The 7,365-nt window shown below is 35.9% G+C and overlaps 1 long non-coding RNA gene across 1 annotated transcript; it reads right to left on the minus strand.

Moving 5' to 3' along the window:
- Window positions 1-347: 347 nt before the first annotated feature.
- On the minus strand, window positions 348-6,930 carry LOC108946854 (uncharacterized). The gene is made up of 2 exons (XR_001971237.3): window positions 6,792-6,930; window positions 348-664 (listed from the first exon to the last, which is right to left on the minus strand). It is a non-coding gene; the product is annotated as an uncharacterized lncRNA (long non-coding RNA).
- Window positions 6,931-7,365: the final 435 nt, after the last annotated feature.

Consider the following 7,365-nt stretch of genomic DNA (forward strand, 5'->3'; position numbering starts at 1 on the left):
CCTTAGTTTCTTTAGTTGATAAATTGCTACTACTTTTGATAATCATTAGTTAATTAGTTTAAGTAACTTAGAAGTTATTCGAGCTTTCCCTCTTGGTGATATTGAACAGTTATAGTGAAACCTTAGTTCTATGTGGGATTCGATTTCGGACTCTTAGACCGGATAATATTTGCAGTGATCGCTTATCCTATTTAAGACTAGAGTAGAGCGTGATCAATTAGTTATCAGATATTTATTGCTTTGCTTTTCGTATTATGTCATTGTGTTGGCTTGGCTAGCAAACGATATTGGACGCCATCACGACCCCGACTGATTGGGATTTTGGACAGTGACATATCAAATTCATATGCGTAAGAATTAAGAGTTTCTCTTCCAACTCATTTTGGAATGATTACTATGACAAAATAAAGAAGACAAAGAGAAAATGGGTCCGGAAAATCGGAACAAAAGTTGCCTCCACAAGACAGAAGTTTTACTATAATCAGCGACTGGTCATACATTCACTAAATGGAAGTGAAGCCCATAAACTTTGAATCATGGATGATCTTTACTCTGAGTATAAATATAGTCAATATGAGCCTCCATTGTCCTCCTCTTCAAGCAATCCTCTTCCTCTGCCCCTCCACATATTCCTTCATCATTTTCAACTTTATCATCATGCATCCTACCCACATGACCACACAAATTTAGTAAACGGAGAAATATCAAGAACTCGTAATTCTCTAGTGATGAATTATACTCCCTTTGTTTTAAATTATGTGATATACTTCGCTTATTGAGAGTCCTTTGACTAATATTCGAAAATAAATTGAATTAGTTCAATTCAATATTTTGAAAATAAAATTACATATTTAAAAACTACACGAAAAATCCTATAAAATGCTATTCTTCTTGTATCGATATGATAAAAATGTATTTAAAATGAGGTCAAACATCACATAGTTTGAATATCGAAAATCAAAATGTGTAATACAAATTAAAATAGAGCAAGTAACGGGCTAATTTGATCTGTGTGACAGAGGTCTCGAAGTATCTGCAAATTTAACAAAATCGTGATTTTAGAAAAAAAAAAAAAACAAAAAAGGTACAATAACTAAGATATGTGTTATGAAAATAATTATATTGTGGATATCCATTTATTACTCCGCTATAGATAATCTTCCTGAAGAAGATTATCCATTTAGTACTCAGTTGAAGTTTATCTACAAGCAGCTGATGCAGACAGGTTACAAGCAGCTCAATAAAATAATTTGCAACAGATTCTTATTAAACAGGCAGGTTGCAAGCAGCTCATGCAGACAACTTACAAGTAGCTAAAGAAAAGCCTTGCAGCTGCTTCCTGAAAAAGCCTCGCAGTTGCTTCCTTTCTTCTATAAATAGAGGAGTTTTCAGTTCATTATGTACATAAGTTTGAAGTTTGAATAATATATCAATCTCTCTCTATACTTGTCTTCGGTTTATTTACTATAAAATTTTTATTTTATAACACGTTATCAGCACGAGACTCTGTCATCTCGAGCAAATACTTTGAAAGTATCACATGTACGAACTTTCTTTTTCTAAATAATGCCAAATCTTCCTAAACTTGAATTTGTAGCCCTGGATATATCAGGCAAAATCTACATGTCTTGGGTGCTTGATGCCGAAATTCATCTTGATGCGATGGATCTAGCAGACACCATCAAGGACAAAAATCAGACATCAAACCAAGACCGTGCCAAAGCAATGATATTCCTACGCCATCACCTTGATGAGGGCCTGAAAATTGAATATCTTACTATTAAAGATCCAGTCATACTGTGGGATAATTTGAAAGATAGATATGACCACCTGAAGATGGTCGTTCTTCCACAGGCACGATATGATTGGACTCATTTAAGGCTACACGATTTTAAATCTATCAGTGAGAATAATTCTGCTATGTTCAGAATTATTTCTCAATTAAAATTATGTGGTGATAATATTACTGATCATGATATGTTGAAAAAACTTTTCACCACTTTTCATGCCTCGAACATGCTCCTGCAGTAGCAATATCGAGAGATGGGATTCAAAAAGTATTCTGAACTTATCTCACATCTTCTTATAGCCTAGCAACATAATGGGCTACTAATGAAAACCATGAAAGTCAGCCTACTGGTTCTTGTCCAATCCCTTAAGTGAATGAGACGAACTTCCACCAAGCTAAGCGTGGAAGAGGACGTGGCCCCAGTTGTGGTCATGGCCGTGGTCGGGAAAGAAACACTAATCATGGTAATAACAATGCACCAAAGAACCATCCTCACCACCAGCAGTGGAAAAGGAAGGAACAAAAGCATGAAGCGGTGCAAGCAGCAAACGTAGAAAATGCATGCTATAGATGTAGAAGAAAAGGGCACTGGTCATGTACATGTCGTACGCCAAAGCACCTGGTTGAACTGTATCAAGCCTCCCTGAAGAAGACTGAGAAAACTGCTGAAGCAAATTTTATTTCTGAAGATAATTTAGACTTCATGCATTTGGATATAGCTGATTACTTTGCACTCCCGAAAGGAGAAACAAGCCATGTGATCGGTGATGAATCTGTAAAGATGTAAATATTTTAATATTTATTGTTTGTAGTAGATAGTATGGTTATGTAATAGGTGTACATAAATAAAAGTTATGCTTTGATAATGATGTTCACTATCATATTTATTTTGTTTATGTCATTTTAAAGAATATGGATAATCCTCAAATTATGTTTTGATCAAAGACCAATCATGAAGATATTTGTGTAATTGATAGTGGAACAACTCATGCCATATTCAAAGATCAGAAATACTTTTCTTATTTGCATAAGGAAAAAGTAAATGTTTCTACAATTTCTGGTAATATAAATTTGATTGAAGGCTCCGGAAGAGCTATTGTATTTCTGTCTAAGGGAACAAAACTTATTATAGACAATGCATTATTCTCTCCAATTCCCGAAGAAACTTGTTGAGTTTTATGGATATCCGCCGGAATGGGTATCATGTTGAGACGATAGATGAAATGAATATGGAATATCTTTGTGTTACAAAGAATTTTTCTTGCTAGAAGTGCATTGTAGAAAGGTTACCAACTTTATCTTCTGGCTTATACTATTCAAAAATTAATGCAGTTGAGGCACACTCTATCGTAAACCGAAAGTTTACTGATTCAAATACTTTTGTGCTTTGGCATGGCCGTTTGGGCCATCCTGGATCAATAATGATGAGACGAATTACTGAAAATTCGAGTGGGCATCCATTAAAGAACCTGAAGATTCTTACAAATGATGAATTTTCTTGTGATGCTTGTTATCAAGGCAAAATGATCACTAGACCATCACCAATGAAGGTTGGCATTAAGTCCCCTGCCTTTTTAGAGCGTATACATGGGGATATATGTGGACCTATATACCCACCAAATGAGTTATTCAGATATTTTATGGTCCTAATAGATGCATTTTCAAGATGGTCTCATGTGTGCCTACTATCATCTCGTATCCTGGCATTTGAAAAGTTATTAGCCCAAATAATTCGATTAAGGGCACAATTCCCAGATTATCCTATAAAGGCTATTCGCCTTGATAATGCTGGAGAATTCTCATCTCAACCTTTTGATGATTACTCTTTATCAGTTGGGATAAAAGTTGAACATCGTGTAGCTTATGTTTATACTCAAAATGGCCTTGCAGAGTCATTTATTAAACACCTGCAGTTGATAGCAAGACCACTACTTATGAAAATAAAATTGTCCACTACTGTTTGGGGCCATGCTATCTTGCACGCAGCATTACTTATCCGTCTCAGACCGACACATTAAAATAAATATTCTCCGTCACTATTAGGTTTTGGTCATGAACCAAATATTGCCCATCTACGAATTTTTGGATGTGTTGTATATGTGCCAGTAGCACCACCACAGCGCAGTAAGATGGGCCCGCAGAGAAGGTTAGGAATATACGTTGGGTTTGAATCACCCTCTATTATTCGCTATCTTGAACCATTGATGGAAGATTTATTTACTGCTCGATTTGCAAATTGTCGATTTGATGAAACAAATTTCCCACAATTAGGGGGGGAGAAACAGGAAATCAAAAGAGAAATTGTGTGGAAAGTTTTATCATTATCTCACTTTGATCCACGTACCCCTATATGTAATCAGTAGGTCCAGAAGATCATCCATTTACAGAATATAGCAAATCAAATGCCAGATGCATTTACTAATTTGAAAAGGATAACTAAGTCACATATCCCTGCGGAGAATGTGCCTATCCGAATTGATGTCCCAGCAGGACCATCTACTAGCATGAGAGCTAGTGAACCTAAAGCACGCCTGAAGCGTGGTAGGCCTTTGGGTTCTAAGGATCTAAATCCTAGAAAACAAAAATCGACAAATGATCGAAATGATATTACGAAGGGATCTCTTGAAGAGACCTAAGATCTGATTAGTTCTGAGATTCCTGAAGAAATCAATGAACCCGAGACTCAAGTGAGTGAGGAACTTTTAATAAGTTCTAATGGTGATGGGATTAATTTAAATCGATCTGAAATAGTGGTGGATAATATTTTTGAATATAATGTTGCACTTAACATTATACAAGATAGTGAGAATCTTGAACCCCGATCTGTCAAAGAATGTCGACAAAGATCTGATTGGCCAAAATGGCAAGAGTCAACTCAATCGGAATTGAAGTCACTTGCTAAAAGAGAGGTCTTTGGACCAGTAGTCCAAACACCTGCTGGTATAAAGCCAGTTAGTCATAAATGGGTTTTTGTACGAAAAAAGAATGATAAAAATGAAGTTGAAAGATACAAGGCTCGCCTTGTTGCACAAGGATTCTCACAACGACCTGGAGTCGATTATGAAGAAACATATTCACCCGTTATAGATGCCATAACATTTCGATATCTGATCAGTTTAGCCTTACATGAAAGGCTTGAAATACATCTAATGGATGTGGTTACAGCTTATCTATACGGGTCACTTGATAATGAAATTTACATAAAAATCTCGAAAGGATTTAAAATGCCTGAAGCATATTCAAAATCTCGAAAAATGTACTCAATCTGGGCGCATGTGGTATAATCGCCTCAGTGAATATTTGCTGAAAGAGGGTTACATAAATGATGTTATTTGTCCTTGTATTTTTATAAAGAAAATGGATTAAGAATTTGTTATACTTGCTGTTTATCTTGATGACATAAATCTTGTTGGAACTCCAGAAGAGCTCCAAAAGGCAATTGAATATCTTAAGAAAGAATTTGAGATGAAAGATCTTGGAAAGACAAAACTTTGTCTTGGTCTGCAAATTGAATATTTAGGAGACGAGATCTTTATCCATCAATCTGCCTATACAGAAAGGGTCTTAAAATGCTTTTACATGGACAAAGCGCACCCATTGAGTATGTCGATGATCGTTCGATCACTTGAAGTGAATAAAAATTTGTTCCGACCTCCAGAAGAGGATGAGGAACTCTTTGGTCCCGAAGTACCCTATCTCAGTGCAATTGGTGCATTAATGTATCTTGCTAATGCTACAAGGCCTGGCATAGCATTTTCTGTTAATTTACTAGCAAGATATAGTTCTTCTCCTACACGGAGACATTGGAACGGGATTAAGCATATATTACGATATTTAAAGGAAACTCTTGATATGAGTTTGTTTTATGCTAACAAAGATAGTGCAGATCTTGTTGGTTATGCAGATGCATGTTATTTATCTAATCCCCATAAAACTAGATCTCAAACCGGGTACGTATTTATATATGGATGTACTATCATATCATGGCACTCCACAAAGCAATGTATTGTTGCTAATTCTTCAAATCATGCTGAAATAATAGCTATTCATGAAGCAAGTAGGGAATGTGTATGATTGAGATCAATAATTCATTTTATTCGAGAAAAATGTGGTTTGGAATGTGAGAAAAGACTCACAATTTTATACGAAGACAATGTTGCATGCATAGCCCAATTGAAGGGAGGATTTATAAAAGGAGATAAAACGAAGCACATTTCACCAAAATTATTCCACACACACGATCTTCAGAAAAATGGTGACATTGATGTGCAACAAATCCGTTCAAGTGACAATCCGACAGATTTATTCACTAAATCTTTGCCAACTTCAACTTTTGAGAAGATGGTATACAAGATTGGAATGCGGAGACTGAAATATTTGAAACAAGGTTTTCATCAGGGGGAGTAAAATACGCGATATACTCTTTTTTTCTTGCTAAGGTTTTTTCCCACAAGGTTTTCCTTATAAGGTTTTTAATGAGGCAGTTAGAAATGCGTATTATTAAATATGTGTACTCTTTTTTCTTCACTAGGATTTTTCCCACTTGGTTTTTCCTAGTAAGGTTTTAACGAGGCATAATACCTTTTAATGAACATCCAAGGGGGAGTGTTATGAAAATAATTATATTGTGGATGTCCATTTATTACTTCGCTATCGATAATCTTCCTGAAGAAGATTATCCATTTAGTACTCTGTTGAAATTTATCTACAAGCAACTGATGCAGGTAGGTTGCAAGCAGCTCAATGAAATGATTTGCAGCAGTTTCTTATTAAACAGGCAGGTTGCAAGCAGCTCATGCAGACAACTTACAAGCAGCTAAAGAAAAGCCTTACAGCTACTTCCTGAAAAGTTTCGCAGCTGCTTCCTTTCTTTTATAAATAGAGGAGTTTTCAGTTCATTATGTACATAAGTTTGAAGTTTGAATAATATATCAATCTCTGTCTATACTTATCTTCGATTTATTTACTTTATAATTTTTATTTTATAACAATATCGACTTACTTTGAATTGTGCTTTCGTCAAAGTGGAATCAGGGTGAGCTGCAGATTTGAGACTGAAGCACAGAAGAATGGCCACAATGAAAAGTGCGCTAAACTTTGACATGCTTTTTATTCCTGTTTACGAGAGAGAATTGTTTTCTTTGTTTGGTTCAATTTTAAAGATGGTAGCAGAAATTTGTAGGGAAAGAAAGGTTCTTTTTCTTATTCATGTGTCAAGACTTGATTGGATTTGAAGAATTCCTGACCATTCGCTTTTAGCTATGTGGGTCTTGAGCATAGTGGAAAACTACTCCACAAAAGTTAAGTTAACAAGTCGAATTTTACTTGTCAGAAATGGGAATTAATGCCCGATTGAGAAATCGAACCAACATAATTGATGCACCTAAAACAGAGGAATGAGATCACGAATTCGGCAGAATCACATGGAACGCTTCTGCATACGGTAGAAATCGGGCTACCCGATTTCACTATTTGATCGAGATAGGAATGTTACGTCGAAGGGCTAGGACGCCGAGTCTGAACTCGAAGCCTCTTTTCGGATCGAGGTCGACATCAATCGAGGCCAGAAATAGGCA

The sequence above is a fragment of the Nicotiana tomentosiformis genome, chromosome 3 (assembly GCF_000390325.3).
Source record: "Nicotiana tomentosiformis chromosome 3, ASM39032v3, whole genome shotgun sequence".
Lineage (NCBI taxonomy): Eukaryota > Viridiplantae > Streptophyta > Magnoliopsida > Solanales > Solanaceae > Nicotiana > Nicotiana tomentosiformis.